The 22773-nt window shown below is 43.5% G+C and overlaps 1 protein-coding gene across 13 annotated transcripts in view; it reads right to left on the bottom strand.

Moving 5' to 3' along the window:
* The window catches only part of MAST2 (microtubule associated serine/threonine kinase 2), a 292830-nt gene that overhangs the window by 249359 nt on the left and 20698 nt on the right, over positions 1–22773 (bottom strand). The gene's annotated exons all lie outside the window — the stretch shown is intronic.

Here is a 22773-nt window from a genome sequence, read left to right as displayed (position 1 = left end):
ACAGGTGCAGAATGCTCCTGGCTGAGGGAGCGGCACAAGGCCTGACTGCGCTGACTGGCTGAATTACCGGGACTCACAGCAGAAGATCCAGGTGGCGGAGGACAGCGAGGGACTGATTAGCCTGAAGGGGGCTGGAGGAAGCCCCAGGTATGTATAAAACTTCTTTTCATCCGTCTCTAGTACCCGTACCCTTTAATTCGTAGTCATCAAACCAAATTTTAACATATCAAATTATTTGATTTCATGAGCAAAAGGAATGCATAAATTTGCATAAACCAGCATCAGCGCAGAATTATTTCCATCTCATTGACCATCCCTATTAGTGACACAGCTACACATCAGGCTTTATTCTTACAGCATAGATGTTATTTAGTATATATGTTACGGCCAGAACCCGAAGTTTGGCCACTTCTACTTCTGGCCGGCCACTTCGGGTTCTGGCCAATGCGCGAAGTGGCCGCTGCGCTGCGGCCAATGTTAGAAATGGAATGATTCCTCTGAGGTTAATGTATCTTCTGGCCGCAGCGCAGCGGCCAAACGTATAACAACGTAGTGAATTTATTGCAATTCAGCCGGCGGCAATGTAACAATTCATTTTCTCTGCCTCTCTCTCCTCCCCCCCCCCCCCCCCCCCCCCGCTCTCCTATGGGCCGCCGGCGGGGACACGCGTGTCCCCCCGGAGTCGTTCGTCGCGGCAGGGGGATCCTGCTGTTCTTGCAGAGCGGGTGCTGGCAGAAGCAATGTCTGCAGCCTCCCCGCTCTGCTGCCCTGGCGCCACGAACGACTCCCGGGGACACGCATGTCCCCGCCGGCTGCCCATAAGAGGAGAGAGAGAGGCAGAAAAAAAAAGCCGGCGGCTTGAATTGTTACATTGTCGTCGCCTGAATTGCAATAAATTCACTAAGTTGTTATACGTTTGGCCGCTGCGCTGCGGCCAGAAGATACATTAACCTCAGAGGAATCATTCCATTTCTAACATTGGCCGCAGCGCAGCGGCCACTTCGCGCATTGGCCGGCCAGAACCCGAAGTGGCCGGCCAGAACTAGAAGTGGCCAAACTTCGGGTTCTGGCCGTAACATATATAAGAGATTCCTGTGTACACATCTATACAGTCACAATCAGATATGTATATCTGACTTTAAAAATACAGGGACTGCTGTATTGAAGCAGCACACGTAACTATTTTTTGATTGGTTTATTTCATTTTTGTGGACTAAGCACAGCTATTACTGTATATATAAATTATTTATGATGACTTATCTGAGAAATTGAACATTTTATCATATTTTCTATTTGAATTACAGTTTAAATTCATTAGGAGTCTGTGCATTGTTTCCCGACTCCAGGTACCCAAAAATTGCTCCAACTCTACAGCCCTGCTTTACCAAACTGGCGAATCAATGGGCACCCTTTCAAGAGTAAAAAAATAATACACGTAAAAAGCTAGCCAGACCTCCGATAGGGCTATAACAGTTTTACCGAGCACTTTTTGAGCACTTTAATTGTCCTGAGGAAATAGGCACGGACCCATGGAACGCATTCAAGTTCATTGTTTATATGAATTTGTCTTAGCGGTAAGCCACATTATCTATTTTTCTCATGTATTTTGTTTTTAAGGTAATTTTATCATACCCCTGGGCACCTCTTCTTCCCCCCTTGTTCCCCCCTTGTTCATAGAGGGATGCAACATCTTCTCTGTAAATACCCATTGTAAAAGTGCTGGAAATATACGCGTGAAAAAATAATCACCACCAATCTCCTCATGTACCCACTGACACTATACAGCAACTCCCTGACACATTAGGTGCTTATAGAGTGGATGTGCACCAAATAACTGCATGTCCTGATTGACCGAATTCAGAGATAGGCAAGTTACATACACACTTTCAAGATTTGTAGTTTGAAATTACGTTTTTCTGATCTTTGTACAGACTGCTTTGCTCTCATACAAACAACCTGTCCTTCTCTACAAAGAGAAGACACAACATGGACAACAGCCATTCATTAAAGTCCCTGTCGGCCTCCACTGATCACATCCACAGCTGTAATTTTTTTTTAAAAGGTTTACAAGTCCATGTTTGCCCCTAATGTTTCTCTCTGATAAGCTAGCTAGTGCCAATAGCACTTGTGTGCTGCTCCCCGCTTTCCATTCCTCAGCAGTAAAAATCAGTGGTGCAGCAATAGGGGATGCAGAGGGAGCGACAACAGCAGGGCCCACATGAAGCCTTTCCATTAGCTATTAATTTGTGCTGTAGTAGTAATGACTGCCATTATATCAGACTCATTTTGAGGTGGCATCAACTTTGGGATCAAGAAAATCCAGCTAGGAGGAGGTTTCCTTTTTACCCTGAGCAGAGTGGAGCCAAGAGAATGGGGAAGCCTGTACACATACCCAAGTGGGCTACATACCAGGCTGGTTTCTCTAATGAAGAAGTCTGGCTTTAAGCTGAAACTCATTTGTGTCTTGACAAACATAAAAACACATTAATATTTTGAAGTTTTATTCTAGAAAATCTAAAAACATGAAGCTCAGGAAAATCAATTTGTAAACAGTCACTAAAAAACCTAGGCCCCCTTCTCATTTTAAGATATCAGTCAGAAAGGAAAAAGACTGGATCTGTAGAGTACTGCTGACCTGTTAATATGAACTAAGGCAGACCAATCATACAAAAGTTACTATCAAACATATAAGTTACAAGCTAACTAGAAGAAGCCTTCTGAAGAAACAGTGACACATTACATAAAAGCAGCTACAAGATATCCCTTTGGCATGGCAAGGTCATCAGCGCTATCAATGGGCTCAACCTGAAGGGCGACAGTTCTGGCCACGAGTTCATAAAGACACACCTCTTGCTTACAGCCAAGTAATGTGTATACTACTGCTGCTAAGTGAAGGAAAGGAGGGACAATGGAGTGGTGCACGTTGCTTCAACGGGGCAGGGTAAGAAGCGCAGCAATGTGCTACTGCCAAAAATTAAATATAAAACTCAAAAATTAAGAAATAAAACTCAAAAGAATTTTGCATGCAAATACAATTGCAAAACATGGTAGCAAATATTATTCAGGGACATATCTCATAAAGTTTAAAATTCTAAAATAATCTAAAACCAGTTGTGAGCTGCAAACACAGCCATCAAAATAGTAAGTATAAGACGCCCTGCACACTGCAAATCCAATTTGCGATTCCGATTTTCCCTGGATGCCATCAACAGAAAAATGCAGAATAAAACGGCATGCAGTACCGATAAATAGAAGAAAAAAAACCTGAAATCAGAATCGCATGTAGTGTGCAAGAGACCTAAGGCACACAAGACACTACATGCGATTCCAAATTTTTTACACAATCCGATTTATGATTCTGATTAAAACACGTAGCAGCATGCAGTACTTGTACATCGCACATAGTATCACAACAATTATGTATCCAACAGGATTGTGTTATTGCCCTGATGATTACTATATTAATGGCTGTTTTTACCAGGGCTGTGGAGTCAGAGTAATTTTGGGGAGTCTGAGTCGTTGATTTCTTAAACTGAGGAGTCGGAGCCATTTCGGATACCCGGAGTCGGGTTTGGAGTAGGAGTCGTGGTTTCATAGACATGAGGAGTCGGAGTTGGAAGATTTTTGTACCAACTCCACAGCCCTGGTTTTTACTGCTCAAAACTGTTTTTAGACTTCTATACTTTATGGGATATGTTCCTGAATAAAAAATTTGATGTGTACTGGTCATTAAGGCCAGGAAAATTTGGGTGCAGGGTAAAGCCAAAAAATGGCTTACCCTGCTCTTCAAGTCCTGGCGGCATTAAGTACAATCCCCCCTCCAGGCCGCTGTGGACTCTGGGGTGAGGCTACGTTTCCACTAATGCAGCGCAATTCCATTGCAGAAAACGCATAAACAAAGTCACATGCGGATGTAAATTTGTACGTGTTTGTATGCAAATTTTAATGCGAAAATGCACACATTTCCATTTTTGTAAGTATGCGATTTTAACCATGTCTGTGCCTCTGTGCTTTTACATTAACTTTACAAGAAAACTTATGTGAATTCGCATGGCGAAAAACACATGCAATTTTCCTGTTAATTACATTACATGCGAATCGAACACTATGCTTGAAGTGTGTGAATTCTGATGGCTCTGCTGTGCAGATATTTTGGCTAGTGGAAACAGGCCCATTTACTTGTATTGGTTATGCAAATCTGCATGCAGAAAATGCATGCAAATTCGCACTAGTGGAAACTGGCCCTAAGACATAATTCAGATGTTACGCAGTTTGTATTGTAATTTGAGCTCCATTTTTTGATGGCATCCAAATTACTGCCGGAGTGGCACTATAGCTGTAATTCCCATAACAAGCCTAAGGCGGTGCTTTGTGTGCCCAAATATCCAGCGGTTTTTGCTGACTCCAAATTGATACCATGTTTTACAACTGTTTTACATATGCAATTCTTCTAAATGATGCTGGCACTAGTGTAGATAGAGCTTTTGTTTTTGTTTGTACATTATATTGTTGTTGTCCTATCCTGGTCTGGACCTCACTACATATTCTGAAAGGACATGAGTAGCCATTCTTTGTTAAGGTATATTTTTGTAATCTATACTAATTTAATTAGATAAAAGTATTTTGCTGACCCCCAAATACATAGATATAGAAATGCAACTTGCAGAACAGTAAACATGTAAGCATTACAAAGTAAAAAATATACATGCACTTTGCAAACACTCATCTTAATGAAACCTTTTCCCAGGGTATTTTACCAGTACATAAAACTATTAAATGGTTCAAGGTCTCAGCATACAGCACACGACATGAAGCAGAGCTTCCAGCTATTGTGAGCTGCCTATGAAAACGGTTTATAATTAGTGCCTTGGGTATAGGTGACAGTTTATAGCATAATTACAGCTGAGCTCTAAGGTTTACTGCACTGAGAGACATATTTCATGCTACATTCAGAATAATCTCTTAATCCTGCACACCCTGTGCTCTCTGCTTGCCGCAAGCCATGTATAGGCAGCCCACGTGTTCACTGAGCTGTGAGAATGAGCCTTACAAACTAACACAGAGCACAACTGACTCAACATTTCTGAATTGGAATTCATGCACGCTTGTCCTTCATTCAACTTTCAATTCCCACTGTCCCTACCCTCAAGCTCGCTGCACCATATACAAACAGAATATTAAAACAAAGGTGGGGGAGAGGGCATCATTCACCGATTTGATGGTTCACTGACCAGTTCACAAGTACTACGGAATAATGTCAGCACTATATAAACACTTGAAATGAATGATTAAAAGGCCATTTGTATGTCTCTCCTGCACCTAACCAGGCATGGTGGGGCAGCCATAGGGGCAAAGCATTTAAGCCACTTGCGCTCCAATCGCCACTGTCCCTCCTCCCACACCCATTAATGAGATGCCAACTTTCTGAGGTTAATGACATTTTCTTGCAATTTGCATGGAGCTGGCTCACACGGCCGCTTGGCGCCGCCGGAAGCCGCGTCGTCCTGTGAGGTCTCATTCAGGGGCAGCGGTACGGCGATCCTCAGCTTCCGTCGCAATCTGTGTTTCTCATCCCCGCAAGGGGACATGAAGACGCGGCAGCTGGGCGACCCTGGATGCCGCATTACGGCTTCTAGGGTCAGCTGAAACGACGCGGTAAATGGTGATCGGACTGGCACGTTTGCGCAATCTACGGTAACCGCGCAATGCTAAACTCTCCCATTCACTTGAATGGGAGCGCTTAGCCGACGAATCCCAAATGCTTGGCGGTAAACTCCGCCAAGCGTCCGTGTGAACCAGCCCTCAGACATTACATATAGTTGCTGGCAATTTAGTTTGGCTCATGTCCAAGCTGAATGCAATTGGCAGTAATACTTTGATAAAGTTAAGGGTTAGGAAGGTATGACTTATAGATGAACAAGGAGTTACACATTTTTCAGAGTTAATGCAAATGTAGTTGCAATTTGAGTACACTTCTCTGCAGGGTCCTCTCTTCCCTAGTGTAATCTACAGCACCATGCGCACCTTTCCCATGACAGCCTGTATTACTGGGCCTACCTAACCAGGCCATAATCGCATGATCATGTATCTTGTACAGTTTTGCCTTGTATAAGTTTGTTCTAGGTTGTATAACCTTGTTATGTCTGTCTTCCTTGTATCACTGTATATAGTTATTGTCCAGCACTGCGTAATATGTTGGCGCTTTATAAATACAATAAATAATAATAATAATGCAATCAAAATCAGCTTCAACTACACTTGACTAGTGTGATTCCAATCTGCATCCTGATGGCAACCAAATTAAACCATGACTAAGTTTAATTTCATTTAAGAGCTCTAGTAAGGATTCTGGGTAAATGCTTTTGACAAGGTGAGTCTTGAGGGCCATTTTGAATGCCTGAAAGTGGCACTGTAGTGACCTGTAGTAAAATGTAGTAAATTATGCAGGATACCCACTTTTACTGTTAATTATCCTGGTTTAAGCATCAGAAACACTTCCTATATTTATATATTGCTGTATATTTTATGTTTAGCAATGCAGAATTATCCCCCCCCCCCCCCAGTGCATACTGGGAGGTCACAGAGCTGCGCTTGACCAGACTAAAGAGGTCACCACTCGTAATTAATTTCAGAATATAAATCAGGGAGAGGAAAGAGCAAGGAAAGATTTAACAATGGGTAAACACTGACTAAAATAAGCAAGTTCATTTATTAATCAAAGAAACTGTTTTTCTGTAAACCCCACATACCTATAGAGCTTTTAGCCAGCAACAATAACATGCTTTTCCGAGGTCTATCAGCACAGTGTGAAAAAATAGCTTTGTTTATACCACCTGAATGTAACAAATACTGTAATAAAAAAGTGCTTCATTTTTACAATTATGTAGAAATGATTTAGTCAGTGTTTGCCCATGGTAAAATATTTCCTCTCTCCAATTTACATTCTGACATTTACCACATGGTGACATTTTTACTTCCGGCAGGTGATATCAGTGGAAGAAGATGCTGCTTGCTTTTTTTGGCAGTTGGACCCAGCTGTAAACAGCTGTTATATGCCATAATGCAATGAGGTTCACAGATAGGAAACGGTCAGGACCATGGTCCTGACATCACACTGTGGGAGGGGTTTCACCAGAATATCAGCCATACAGAGCCCCCTGAGGATCCGTTTGTGAAAAGGTAAAGATTTCTGATGGGAAAGGGGGTATCAGCTACTGTTTGGGATGAAGTTCAATTCTTGGTCACAGTTTCTCTTTAAGTTAAGGTAGCCGTACATCTAGTGATAATGGGCAGATTCGACCAAGAGACAAATCTACCTCTAATCGAATCGGATTAGAGAGAGATCTGTCTGCTACCCATACACCTCAGGCTGATTTCCTGATTTCAGCATGAAATTGATCAGAGATCAGCCTTGTGACGCCGCATCAGACTGCCTCGCCAACCCTAATGTTTGATATCCCATGATAAGCGAATTTGTTTCCCACTTCAAAGTGGAACTAAACTCAGAACTTACTCTCTGCTTTTAAAAAGGTAAGCCACTGCATGATAACCTTTCAGGGAGAAAAATAATAAAATAAACAAAAAAAAACGTGTTTAGTGTTAACCTCCTGCACATCCCTGGGAGCGTACAAAGGGTTAACCTATCAGAGAGACACAGCACAGCTCACAGCTTTGATTCACAGTCTATGGTGACAGCTAATTAGACAGGCTGATCTACCCAATGTGTGCTTTGCAAGAGTTCGGGTCCACTATAATTGGCCTTATACTATTATAGAGACATTGCCTATGACTATGGAAGAGATTTGAATGCAAGCTCCTGTGAGAAGCAATTAGTGACATGAAAATGTAGTCTGTAAGAAACCGGCACTATATAAATACATAATAGTAATTTAACTGCAACATTCATGATGAATAATCATCACAGCTGGAGGTAACCATTATCACGCCCATTTCCATACCAGAAGAAAGCTGGTCAATGCAGATTTCAGTAAACCAGGCACATCCGTTTAATGCAGCTTGTTGGAAATACTTGAGCTATATAGAGATGACTTTATAAGGATTGTTATTTGTAAGGGAAACCGGAGATACGGTAACTTTAGGAGCCTATTTGAATTCCTGACTCATGTCAGACACCCCTTAAGTAGATAATAACTATACTTTCCCAAAACATGGTAGGCAACCACATTACACTAAAAGTATGACACCAATTAGACAACCTCATTACACCAAAAGCAATTCAGGAAGTATGCAATCTAAAATAAGAGCCAGAAAATGCAGGTTTCCAAAGAGAAGCTTTAGGCCTAATTCACACAAGCAGCGAGTTAACCTCTCCCCCCCCCCCCCCCAGTCAGCTACTTTGGTGCACCCGCTGTTTGGTAATTGGGAGAGATCCGTCTCATGGAGACACGTTAGCTCAAATGTACTCAAAAGGTACTAATTGCGGTGAGCGCACAACTTCAGCAGCACAGCTGCGGTCTCTCCTGGGAAGGATGGAGGACACCATACGGATGGGGAGACAGAGGAGCAGCACCATGTAGGCAAGTAGTGACAGTCGGCCCAATTAGACACCCCCCATCCAATGGCACACCATCACAAACCACTCTTATGGGGAGGTTCCTTTTATATACTTTCAGTTATAGTTGCCTTTAAACTTCCAGTGCTGAATAATCAAAACACCAACCAAATTTTTGTTTAAGCCTCAGCACTACGTCACACTCTAAAGGTGCCCACTAATGATGAAATTTTTTTTATCAAATCCGACCACTTTTATGTATTATAAAGGGACTGCCCTAAATATCAATTTTAGGTGTATTCACTCAGTTTACACTTCTACTACATAGATTTGGTGAGATTGGCCCAAAAAAGATTGTATTATTAGTGGGCACCATAAAACAGTCTAAAGAATGGTTTTCTCATTCGTTATATTTAAAGATCCCATTACCTAAACCTTAAGGCTACATTTCAACTTGTACGCCGGCATGCGTCTTGCGAGACGCGATGTCGGCTCTCGCAGCCGAATCCCTCTAGTCGCACTATGCACGGCTATGGGATTCGGACAGTCCCGCACAGAATTATCCTGCAGGGCCTCAGATTTTTCCTCGACCATGAATTCGGATGGTTTACATAGACTTCTATGGGCAGTAATGGAAACCTAGCCTAAATTGAGTGGTGTGAATGCAATTGAGGATTGTGACAATGCTACTAGACAACAGAATTGTTCAGCTCTGCGAACCACTGCAGAAGAACAGATTTTCAGATAGTGATCACTACAAAGCAAAATTAACACCCTACTGCACTGCATTCCAGGACTGCAAAAACATATGAAGCGCCTGGGTGACTGTTCATCTAAACACTGCTAGCTCCTGTGCAGTGCCCTTCTCCTGAATGTCCTATCATTTGTCCATAATGGCAGGTCTTGGAAAAAGGACAAGTACACAGTGCTGATTCGTGGAACAGGTTTCTGATGCCCGTACACAGATGATGTCAATATTGACAATTCAAATATATACAGTGGTTATAAGTGAATCATTCTCTGATAACATCACAAAACAGTGAATACACCCAGCAATTTGCTGACTACTGCTAGAGGCAATACTAATCCCATGAGTGCTAATTTAGGGGCCATTTCCACTAGACGCGGTGCAACGCGGAAACCGCTCCGCATTGCAAGGAGGAGGGAGCGAGGAAGGGAGGACCCAGGTGAGGGACGGGGGGCGATTCCCCTCCCCGCCGCTGTGCCCCCTGCCCCCCTTCCTGCCACCCCCTCCAGCATGGCAGCCCCCTCCCCACCCACAGACAGGGCTGGGACAACAGAAACGGATCCATTTCTGTGTCCAAAGCTGCCTGTGTAGAGGGAGGTCCGTCTTTGCATAGGTTTCCACTACCCCTCCATGTACCCGGGGTCCGTGAAAATCCTGCAAATCCGGACCTCCCGTTCAGGTTTTCAGCGGGGATCCATTTTTAAATTGCGTGAAGACGGCTGCTATTTTTAACATTGATATAACATTGACATCAAAGACCTTTCTGATGCCTCCACACAAGGGATTACTGTCACTGGTACCCGAAGTGAGAGACATATGGAGGCTGCCATATTTATTTCCTTTTATATAATACAAGTTACCTGGCAGCCCTGACGATCTTTCTGGTAAGTAGCGTTTGAATCACAACCCTAAAACAAGCATGCAGCTAATCTTTAATTTTTTTATTTTTTTTTATTTATATAGCGCCAACATCTTCCGTAGCGCTGTACATAGTACAAACAAATAATGGGGAACAAATATACATAAGAAATACAAGACACTGTACAGTCATGACATTAAATAGAATTAAAAATACAAATACATACATAGTTGATGTGTAGTTGGTACATGTACATATGTTAAAATTACAGCAGTATGAGAAACACTAGGAGGAGGTCCCTGCCCTTGCGAGCTTACAATCTAGAGGGTAGTGGGGAGGAAACAAAAGGGAAGGAAACACAAGGATTAGTGGGTGAGCCAGTGTGCCTTCAGTGCTGCCTATAGCAAATTATAGGCTTGTCTGAACAGGTGTGTTTTCAGAGCACGTTTGAAGGTTTCCAGACTCGTGGCATGACGAACCGTCTGAGGGAGAGAGTTCCAAAGGAAAGGGATAGCCCGTGAGAAGTCTTGGATGCGAGAGTGAGAGGAGGTGACTAGGCTGGAGGAGAAAAGGGTCTCCTGTGAGGAACGGAGGGTCCGGGCGGGGAGGTATCTGGAGATTAAAGAGGAAATGTATGGAGGCGATAGCTTGTGTAGAGCTTTGTATGCAAGTGTGAGAAGTTTAAACTGGATCCTTTGGGCAACTGGTAACCAATGAAGGGATTGGCAGAGAGGGGCTGCCTCAGAGGATCTAGAAGAGAGGTGGATGAGACGGGCCGCAGAGTTTAGTAGGGATTGGAGAGGTGCCAGTCTGCTTTTTGGTAGACCAGAGTAGGGTGTTGCAGTAGTCAAGACGGGAGATGATTAGGGCATGCACAAGGATTTTAGTTGCTTCTTGTGAAAGGAAGGGACGGATTCTGGAAATGTTTTTGAGGTGGAAGAAGCAGGAGGTCGTTAAAGTGTTAATATGTGGTTTAAAGGAGAGCTCAGAGTCCAGAGTTACCCCTAGGCAACGAGCTTTGGGGGTTGATGCTATTGGGGTGTTATCTACATTGATTGTGACAATGGGATGTGGAACAGAGACCGAAGGTGGAAATATCACAATCTCCGTTTTGCTCATATTGAGTTTAAGGAAGCGGGATGACAAATGTAGATAAAGCGGATAGACATTCTTGTCAGATACATATGCTCTGCATGCTTGTTCAGGGTCTATGGCTTAAAGTATTAGGGGTAGAGGATCAGCAGGACAGCCAGGCAATGTGCAGTGTTTAAAAGTAAATAAATACGGCAGCCTCCATATCCCTCTCACCTAGGATTCCCTTTAAAGAGAGTCTGAAGCGAGAATAAATCTCGCTTCAGACCTCATAGTTAGCAGGGGCAAGTGTGCCCCTGCTAAAACGCCGCTATCCCGCGGCTTAACGGGGGTCCCTGATCCCCCAAATCCCCTCGGTGCAGCGGGGGAGCGCTTCCTGGTTGGGGCAGGGCTAACCGTTGCAGCCCTGCCCCACGCGCGTCTGTCAGACGCATATCTCCGGCTCTCCCCCGCCCCTCAGTCTTCCTTCACTGAGAGGGGCGGGGGGAGAGGCGGCGATGCGCATCTGATAGACGTGACTGGAGGCAGGGCTGCAGCAGTTAGCCCTGCCTCCAGGAAGAAGATAATTTACGACCAACTTGCGACCAAGTCTTGCGGGGGTGGGTTTGGGGGTGAAGGGACCCCCGTTTAGCCGCGGGATAGCAGCGTTTTAGCAGGGGCACACGTTAACTATGAGCTCTGAAGCGAGATTTATTCTCGCTTCAGAGTCTCTTTAAAGAAACACTGAAGTGTCTAAAAAAAAAAAAAAAAAAAAAAAAAAAATTTATTTAATAAATGTCCCTAACTAAACCGCCGCATTCCCGCCGCTGTAAACTATCTAAATCCTCCCTAACTCCCCCCACCCAATCCCCTGCAAAATCCACAACTTTCTTGGTCGTGGATTTTGCTGCCCTAAGTGCTTCCGTGTGAGGCAGGGCTATGAGCTGCAGCCCTGCCTCACACGCCTCTGTCAGTGGCGGATCTCCGCCTCTCCCCCGCCCCTCTCAGCGAAGGAAGACAGAGGGGCGGGGGAGAGGCGGCGATCCGCTGCTGACAGACGCATGTGAGGCAGAGCTGCGGCTCATAGCCCCGCCTCACACGGAAGCGCTGCCCGGATTGCCCCCGGGGAGTTTGGGGGGGGGGGGGATTTATTTAGATTAGAGCGGCGGAATGCGGCGGTTTAGTTAGGGCCACTAGGTTAAACATTTTTATTAAATAAAAAGAAGCTTTGAGACTTAAGAGTCTCTTTAAACTGGTTCACATCAAAAACTGCCGTCAATTACCCAAAGCCCCATATAGAAAGGCTTTTACTTTCATCCATGATTATTTTCCAAAACATATCTGATGTCTGTACTGGGATCCACTGCTTTCTGTGCCCATTATGTTGTGGGGGATTGGAAATAGGGGTTTTCAGGCTCCTTTCACATTTTATTCCGTCGTAACAGGTAATATAATTTCATCCCAGCGCAATGCAGTTAGATCTTGCGGTGTGGTGGATTCTGTTAAAACAACATGCAGCTTGCAGTGCGTTTACCTGTCAACATGCGCGTTAGCATACATTTAATGTACTTTGCATCGCACTATAACGTGCAATGCAACTTTTCAGCACCGGTTAATTTTTTATAGCAATGTACATAGTGTGAAAGGCCTTAGGCCAACAGTTTTGCCTCTACACGCAGTGGCAAGTCTCCTGCTTTATCCCCTCGCTTCCCCATCCAATTGTTAGTAAAAGGATTATGGACTATGAAGTACTATGGAACAGAACAGTGCTATTTAGATACATAATTCTATCTCAGGACTGGAACATTACAGACTCAAATTATATGTATACTAGTAATTTAGCTTGTTGCATAATGAGAGCTAGAGAGCGGTAGTGCCTCTCAGCCCACACCCCTGACCCGCTCATGCCTGCAACCGCAGCCCTGCGCATGCACGCTTGGCTGACACTGACATGGACGCAGATATCCAGTGAAACTATTTAGTATAATCCTGTCTTAGAGGAGAACCGACATATTTTAATTTAAAAAAAAATCCAAAGTTAAAAAGAAACTCGAGTGAAAATAGCTTCATGAACAAAAGTGCTTAATTTTTACAATAATTATGTATAAGTATTTTAGTATCTAGTCACTGTAGTCAGTGTTTGCCCATTGTAAAATCTTTCCTCTCCCCGATTTACATTCTGACATTTATCACATGTCAACATTTTTACTGCTAAGTACAAGTAGGACCGGCCTGCTCTCATAAGTGGTATCAAAAAGGCATAGCTATGCCTTTTTGATACAATAAAAGAGCTTTGATACCACTTATGAGAGCGGTGCCGGTCCTACTTGTTCTTGGGATTGCTGCAGGTCTGTCTGGACACTGAGACCTTGACCAGGGCACACTCTAAGATAGCTACTATTTGTGGTGCTCCTCCTGCACATTGTTTAATATTTTTACTGCTGGCAGGTGATGTCAGGAGAAGTCGCTGCTGATTGCTTTTTGGGCAGTTGGAAACAGCTGTTATTTCCCACAATGCAATAAGGCACCATCACCTGCACCGTGGTCCTGACATCACACTGTGGGAGGAGTTTCAACAAAATAGCCATACAGAGCCCCCTGATGATCAGTTTGTGAAAAGGAAAATATTTCTTATGGGAAAGGGGATATCAGCTACTGACTGGGGTGAAGTTTAACCCTTGGTTACGGTTTCTCTTTAAAGCGAACCTTAACAGAGGGATACAGATGTTTCCTTTTGAATACCAGTTGCTTGTCAGTCCTGCTGATCTCGTTGGCTGCAGTAGTCTGAATCACACACCTGAAACCAGCATGCAGCTAATCCAGTCTGACTTCGCTCAGAGCACGTGATCTGCATTGCTTGTTGAGGGGCTGTGGCTAAAAGTATTAGAAACATAGGATTCGCAGGAGAGAGTCAGGCAACTGGTATTATTTTAAAAGGAAAAATCCATATCCTCAATTTGGTTCCCTTTAAGGTTCACTTTTTAGGTAGGTATGCAATTTTTTTTCAAACACATAAGATGTTAGATTTGATTAAAAAAACCTTAATCCTAACTAAAAAAAAAAAAACAAATCAAATTATTAGACTTTTTTCACTTCACTGAGCAGCTGCAATGAGAGGAAAGGGTACAATCGGTGCTCAATGAGACTTCTGCTGAAATCTGATTTATATGAAGTGGGGCATGGTGATAAAAATCTAATTAACAATTGATTTTCTGAAAGGGAAACCAACCTACCTGACATCAGGGATAAATAAATAGTGAGTGTATGCCCAGTTCTAGTTCTCCCTCAACCAATATCTGTGAGACCACACTGCACAGGATCTCATGTCAGACCACCAAACAGATCACAGCACAGGAAATTAAAATATTAAATGTATGGAGCAGTGATGGCTAACCTTGGCACTCAAGGTGTGACCAAACTACAAATCCCATCATGCATCTGCCTACCCCGAGTTATGCTTAGAGCTGTCAGAGTATTGCAATGCCTCATGAGGCTTGTAGTTCCACCACAGCTGGAGTGCCAAGGTTAGCCATCACTGGTGTAGAGCATTTCTCCTGTTGGATTCAAAGAACTTGGGTAGCTAAGGAGAGCTGAAACCACTTATGGCAAACTCCGTATGCAACGCTCGTAGGCATTTGGAGAATTATGGAATCTTGCCCAATGGGTCCTTACTGGCTAGGTCCTCTAGTACTCTAGCCAGAATTCAAATCCAGGACTCCTACATCAAAGGTGTTGCCTTTAACTAGTATATTAGGACTTTGTAAACTGGTTTACATATGTGTATACATATTAAACGGATAGCTGCATCAATCAAGTCCTCAAAACACAACTATAAAAAACACCCTGAAGCTTTCAGGTGGTCAGACTATCCCAGCAAATGTTTAATTAGAATACCGTCCACTTTTCCTAAAGCAATCTCAATAAATCGCAACGCACATTTTGTGGAAATATCCATAACAGCTAAATGAGAAAACAGAGATGTCAAATATTCACTTCCTGTGTCACCCACTACCCTGCAGAGCTACCGAATTACATCATCATCATCATCATCACACAATCAGCGTAAATGAGAAAGGAAAACATTTAGATGTCACCTTTGAGCTGCACAGCCAATATTGAGCCAAAGATCTGTATTACAGTAAAATACATACAAATCTTATTCTCGTGTAAACAGCCAATGCCCATTAAGGTAAATTTGAAAAGCAAAAAAAAACATCCCCAGGCAAACAGAGAAACAGGAAGGCTTCTCTTTGCTGAAACACTAAATCTATCTGGAGAAGCCTTCACAAAAGATTAATCATAAATGTTGTATGTTTATGTAAAGCACCTGGACTAGAGAATTCCATGTTCTACCCATGAGACCCCCCACTTACATAAGATTAACACTTAACCTACTACCTACAAGACACAGCTCAGACCTAAAACCAACAAATAAAAGGACAGCAATAAAAAATTTCACTATACAAATGTGTTGAGGTAAACTGTATGACACATTCAATATGTAGCCAAATAAACCACGCCCTAACACTTCCTGTAAATACTCTACTTTCCATTTGTGGCTGTGCTACGTTGCTTCATTCTCAGAGTCTGGGTAGCGATGTGATCGTCATGTCCAGGAAAACTCATGGAGAAGCAGGTGGTCAGTTTGGTCAGGTGATATATATGCAAGTCTTTGATTTGCTAGTCATGATCATATAGGATGTGATCACAGCAAATCAGAGCAAATAATCTATCAGCTGATCAAACAAATCACATGATTCTCCATGAGGTCTCCTAGACACGACCATCACTAATTCTGGGGTATCTAATCTGCAGGTAACCATAACTGTACTACATAATACTAAAGTCTTCACAACTATAAAAAACTGGAAGTAAACATTAAAGCTATTTTATTATAAAATGTACTACCTCAGTAATAAAACAGCAGTCAAAACAGCACCGGTCAATCTCATTTTACATTAGGGTGCTTGATTTAAAGAGAAACTCTGACCAAGAATTGAACTTTATCCCAATCAGTAGCCGATACCCCATTTTACATGAGAAATCTATTCCTTTTCACAAACAGACCATCAAGGGGCGCTGTATGGCTGATATTGTGGTGAAACCCCTCCCACAGAAATTCTGAGTATGTACTCTTGGCAGTTTCCTGTCTGTGAACCTTGTTGCATTGGTGGAAATAGCTGTTTACAGCTGTTTCCAACTGTCAAAACAGCAAGCAGCAGCTACATCACCTGCCAGCAGTAAAAATGTCACCATGTGATAAATGTCAGAATATAAATCAGGGATTTAAAATATTTTACAATGGACAAACACTGACTAAATCATTTATACATAATTCTTGTAAAAATAAAGCACTTTTTTTTATTACATTATTTTCACTGGAGTAACTCTTTAAATACAAGCTTATGACATTCAAAGAAGCAGAGCTAAAGTTGCACAAAAACTAGAATAAAGGGGCCCATACACTCAGCCGATTTTCTGGCCGATCGATCGGTTGCAAATCGGTTGGCCAATCGACCGATCGACGGCCGATTTCGATCGATTTCGATGGATTTCCATCGAACTGGCAGGGTGGAAAATCTAGGTCGATCTGATGAGATTGCTTATCATTTTGCATTGGCCCTAATGGAAATCTGATGGCAAAAAAATGCCATCAGATCGAATTTCAATAGATTTCAAACTGAAATCTATTGGAATTCTATCCTGGTAAAAAAAAAAATCTAAAAACACATCGGATGCATTTCTTATCTATCTGCTGCTAATCTGACGAGTGTATGGGCGCCTTAACCACTTCCCGACCGCCGTATATACAATTGGCGGCCGGGAAGTGGACCCCGCAAGGACCGCCGTATTGACAAATGGCGGCGGTCCTTGTAGGGGCATGGGCGGAGCGATCGCGTCATCAGTGACGCGATCCTCCGCCTCCACCTGGCGCCGCTCACCCGCCGCAACATCCCGCCGGCCATACGGAAGCGCCGGCGGGATGTTAACCCGACGATCGCCGCATACAAAGTGTATAATACACTTTGTAATGTTTACAAAGTGTATTATACAGGCTGCCTCCTGCCCTGGTGGTCCCAGTGTCCGAGGGACCACCAGGGCAGGCTGCAGCCACCCTAGTCTGCACCAAGCACACTGATTTCACCCCCCCCCTGCCCCAGATCGCCCACAGCACCCATCAGACCCCCCCCCCCTGCCCACCCCCCAGACCCCCCCCCTGCCCACCCCCCAGACCCCTGTTTGCACCCAATCACCCCCCTAATCACCCATCAATCACTCCCTGTCACTATCTGTCAACGCTACTTTTTTTTTTATCCCCCCCCCCCTGTTCCCTCCTGATCACCCCCCCCCACCCCTCAGATTCTCCCCAGACCCCCCCCCCCCCCATGTACTGTATGCATCTATCCCCCCTGATCACCTGTCAATCACCCATCAATCACCCATCAATCACCCCCTGTCACTGCCACCCATCAATCAGCCCCTAACCTGCCCCTTGCGGGCAAACTGATCACCCACCCACACCAATAGATCGCCCGCAGATCCGACATCAGATCACCACCCAAGCGCAGTGTTTACATCTATTCTCTCCTCTAAACACCCACTAATTACCCATCAATCACCCATCAATCACCCCCTATCACCACCTGTCACTGTTACCCATCAGATCAGACCCTAATCTGCCCCTTGCGGGCACCCAATCACCCGCCTACACGCTCAGATCGCCCTCAGACCCCCCCTTATCAATTCGCCAGTGCAATATTTACATCTTTTCTCCCCTGTAATAACCCACTGATTACCTGTCAATCACCTGTCAATCACCCATCAATCACCCCCTGTCACTGCCACCCATCAATCACCCGCTGTCACTGCCACCCATCAATCAGCCCCTAACCTGCCCCTTGCGGGCAATCTGATCACCCACCCACACCAATAGATCGCCCGCAGATCCGACGTCCGATCACCTCCCAAATGCAGTGTTTACATCTGTTCTCTACCCTAAACACCCACTAATTACCCATCAATCACCCCCTGTCATTGCTACCTATCAGATTAGACCCCTATCTGCCCCTAGGGCACTCAATTACCCGCCCACACCCTCAGAATGCCCTCAGACCCCAGCCCTGATCACCTCGCCAGTGCATTGCTTGCATCTATTCCCCCCTCTAATCACACCTTGAGACACCCATCAATCACCTCCTGTCACCCCCTAGCACACCTACCCATCAGATCAGGCCCTAATTTGCCCCGTGTGGGCTCCTGATCACTCGGCCAAACCCTCAGATCCCCCTCAGACCCCCTTCCGATCACCTCCCCAGTGCATTGATTGCATCTATTTTCCCCTCTAACCACCCCCTGAGACACCCATCAATCACCTCCTGTCACCCCCCTAGCACTCCTATCCATCAGATCAGGCCCAATACAACCTGTCATCTAAAAGGCCACCCTGCTTATGACCGGTTCCACAAAATTCGCCCCCTCATAGACCACCTGTCATCAAAATTTGCAGATGCTTATACCCCTGAACAGTCATTTCGAGACATTTTGTTTCCAGACTACTCACGGTTTTGGGCCCGTAAAATGCCAGGGCGGTATAGGAACCCCACAAGTGACCCCATTTTAGAAAAAAAGACACCCCAAGGTATTCTGTTAGGTGTATGACGAGTTCATAGAAGATTTTTTTGTCAAAAGTTAGCGGAAATTGATTTTTATTGGGTTTTTTTCACAAAGAGTCATTTTGCACTAACTTGTGACAAAAAATAAAATCTTCTATGAACTCGCCATACACCTAACGGAATACCTTGGGGTGTCTTCTTTCTAAAATGGGGTCACTTGTGGGGTTCCTATACTGCCCTTGCATTTTAGGGGCCCTAAAACCGCGAGGAGTAGTCTAGAAAACAAATGCCTCAAAATGACCTGTGAATAGGACGTTGGGCCCCTTAGCGCACCTAGGCTGCAAAAAAGTGTCACACATGTGGTACCGCCGTACTCAGGAAAAGTAGTATAATGTGTTTTGGGGTGTATTTTTACACATACCCATGCTGGGTGGGAGAAATTTCTATGTAAATGGACAATTGTGTGTAAAAAAAAAATCAAACAATTGTCATTTACAGAGATCTTTCTCCCACTCAGCATGGGTATGTGTACAAATACACCCCAAAACACATTATACTACTTCTCCTGAGTACGGCGATACCACATGTGTGGCACTTTTTTGCACCCTAACTGCGCTAAGGGGCCCAAAGTCCAATGAGTACCTTTAGGATTTCACAGGTCATTTTGAGAAATTTTGTTTCAAGACTACTCCTCACGGTTTAGGGCCCCTAAAATGCCAGGACAGTACAGGAACCCCACAAATGACTCCATTTTAGAAAGAAGACACCCCAAGGTATTCTGTTAATAGTACGGTGAGTTCATAGAAGATTTTATTTTTTGTCACAAGTTAGCGGAAATTGTTTTTATTGTTTTTTTCACAAAGTGTCATTTTCCGCTAACTTGTGACAAAAAATAAAATCTTCTATGAACTCACCGTACTACTAACTGAATACCTTGGGGTGTCTTCTTTCTAAAATGGGGTCATTTGTGGGGTTCCTATATTGTCCTGGCATTTTAGGGGCCCTAAACCGTGAGGAGTAGTCTTGAAACAAAATTTCTCAAAATGACCTGTGAAATCCTAAAGGTACTCATTGGACTTTGGGCCCCTTAGCGCAGTTAGGGTGCAAAAAAGTGCCACACATGTGGTATCGCTGTACTCAGGAGAAGTAGTATAATGTGTTTTGGGGTGTATTTGTACACATACCCATGCTGAGTGGGAGAAAGATCTCTGTAAATGGACAATTGTGTGTAAAAAAAATAAAAAAATTGTCATTTACAGAGATATTTCTCCCACCCAGCATCGGTATGTGTAAAAATACACCCCAAAACACATTATACTACTTCTCCTGAGTACGGCAATACCACATGTGTGGCACTTTTTTGCAGCCTAACTGCGCTAAGGGGCCCAAAGTCCAATGAGCACCTTTAGGCTTTACAGGGGTGCTTACAAATTAGCACCCCCCAAAATGCGAGGACAGTAAACACACCCCACAAATGACCCCATTTTGGAAAGTAGACACTTCAAGGTATTCAGAGAGGGGCATGGTGAGTCCGTGGCAGATTTCATTTTTTTTTTGTTGCAAGTTAGAAGAAATGGAAATTTTTTTTTTTTTGTCACAAAGTGTCATTTTCCGCTTACTTGTGACAAAAATTAATATCTTCTATGAACTCACCATGCCTCTCAGTGAATACTTTGGGATGTCTTCTTTCCAAAATGGGGTCATTTGGGGGGTATTTATACTATCCTGGAATTCTAGCCCCTCATAAAACATGTCAGGTGGTCAGAAAAGTCATAGATGCTTGAAAATGGGAAAATTCACTTTTTGCACCATAGTTTGTAAACGCTATAACTTTTACCCAAACCAATAAATATACACTGAATGTTTTTTTTTTTATCAAAAACATGTTTGTCCACATTTTTCGCGCTGCATGTATACAGAAATTTTACTTTATTTGAAAAATGTCAGCACAGAAAGTTAAAAAAATCATTTTTTTGCCAAAATTCATGTCTTTTTTGATGAATATAATAAAAAGTAAAAATCGCAGGAGCAATCAAATAGCACCAAAAGAAAGCTTTATTAGTGACAAGAAAAGGAGCCAAAATTCATTTAGGTGGTAGGTTGTATGAGCGAGCAATAAACCGTGAAAGCTGCAGTGGTCTGAATGGAAAAAAAGTGGCCGGTCCTTAAGGGGGGTAAAGCCCACGGTCCTCAAGTGGTTAAGGCTGCAATACATTGCCTTCCAGTTCTACAATCCCAGTTCCCAGATGGTTGCCAAATCTGAAGGCTGTGAGCATTGACAAGGTGGCATTTGGAAAGAAGTGCTAATTGTCCTTTCAGGAAAAAGACATTCACCACAATGCTTGTGAAACCAATTCCTGCTTCCAAAGATTGGGCCATGTGTGGCAACACTCATCCACAGCTTATTTGTTTACAGCACACCTAACAGCAGATTCTGCAACAAATGAAAATTAGCAGCCGCTCACTGTAAAAACTGAGGGGAGGCAAAACATTTAGGTCAGAAAAGGGAAGCTGGTTGGCTAGTCATCTCAGAAAGAACATAACAGACAGATTAGTCATCTACAAATATCTGGGCACTGGTTGCTGCTATTAAAATCAGAAGCAGATTCACAGTATGCAGTAAGTCAATGGAAGACAAACTCAGAAGTCAGTTTTTGCAATCCATCAGTAGAATCCATTTCTATTGGAAAATTCAACAGAAAAGAAGCTCAAATATAAGCAACCTTTTTAAAGAGGAGCTGTTAGGTATAAGGTCTCAGATAAAATAAACACATATATCAGTAGCTAAATATTGGCTGTACTTACATTACATATGCATTTCACTGTCCACGTTTGGATTTCACAGAATTTGCATATAGTATATGCAGAGATAGATGCTCCTGACAGCTCATGGCAGGCTCCATGTTTTTCTGTCAAATGTGTCGTCATGTCCTGCCTGCTTCCTGATCACAGAAAAGCTGGTAATGAATAACACAGTGTGCAGTGAATATTAATGAGCCATGTGGCTAGGAACAATAGCTGACTCCTGCAGTGTACTCTGCCCTGAGATTTATCAGTGCTACGCGCTGGACTGATTACAAGCTGCTGTAACGTCTCATTAGCAGCCGAGGGGAGGGCCCCAGAATGCTTTGCAGTATAGTATGCGGCTTGCGTCCTCTTGGGTCTAATTAGCTTTTCTGATAAGCACACATCAAAGGTAAGAAAGATTTTTATCTTCACTAATGCCTTTCTGGCTTCCTTCTAAACTGTTTAACACAGGAGAATAGAGGTTTAAATTAGCTTCTGCAGCCTGACAGTTACTCTTTAAAGAGGAGCTGTCAGCCATACTATCTCAGAAAAAAAAAAAACCACATATATACAGAGTTCTCCCCAGAACTTTTCTCCAGTCGGGTGGCATGAAAAAGTAGCCGGGTGAGGACAGCACAACTCTGCTTACAGCATAGGAGGAGAATAAGGAGGTGAGCCGATGACAGCCAGGTGCTCACCAAAATTAGCTGGGTACAGCACCCTGCTAAAAGAGCCTGGGGAGAACACTGTATATAAGTAGTTAAATACTTGCTCTACTTACATTACAGTATGTATTGCACTATCCACATTTAGAGTTTAGTGATTTTTCTACAGTTAAAAAAAAAAAAAAAAAAAAAAAAAAAAAAGAAGATCCTTCTTAGCATTTCCCATTTTAAGTCAGGCTATTTTGAAGCCAATTCTGGTGTTATTCCCCCCCCCCCCCCCTTAGTATCCTCTGCCTGATTTGCCAGCCCTTCACTATAGAAAGTGCATTGTCTCAGCATGAGAAATATTGGCCAGAGAGGAACAGAGGTGTGGGAGGGGAAAACAGGAGGGAAAGAGGCTTCAGCCAATCAGGCTGCATTAGTTAAGTCTGAGGGGAAGTAAGGAAGCAAAAAAGGACAACCCAGAATGCCCTGCAACTTCCTTTTTGTGTACCAAATTTTGTGTGTACCAAATAAGA

Source organism: Hyperolius riggenbachi, chromosome 6 (assembly GCF_040937935.1).
Source record: "Hyperolius riggenbachi isolate aHypRig1 chromosome 6, aHypRig1.pri, whole genome shotgun sequence".
Classification (NCBI taxonomy): Eukaryota; Metazoa; Chordata; class Amphibia; order Anura; family Hyperoliidae; genus Hyperolius; species Hyperolius riggenbachi.
The sequence above is the reverse complement of the archived record's forward strand: the minus strand, read 5'-3'. Positions and strand labels throughout refer to the sequence as shown.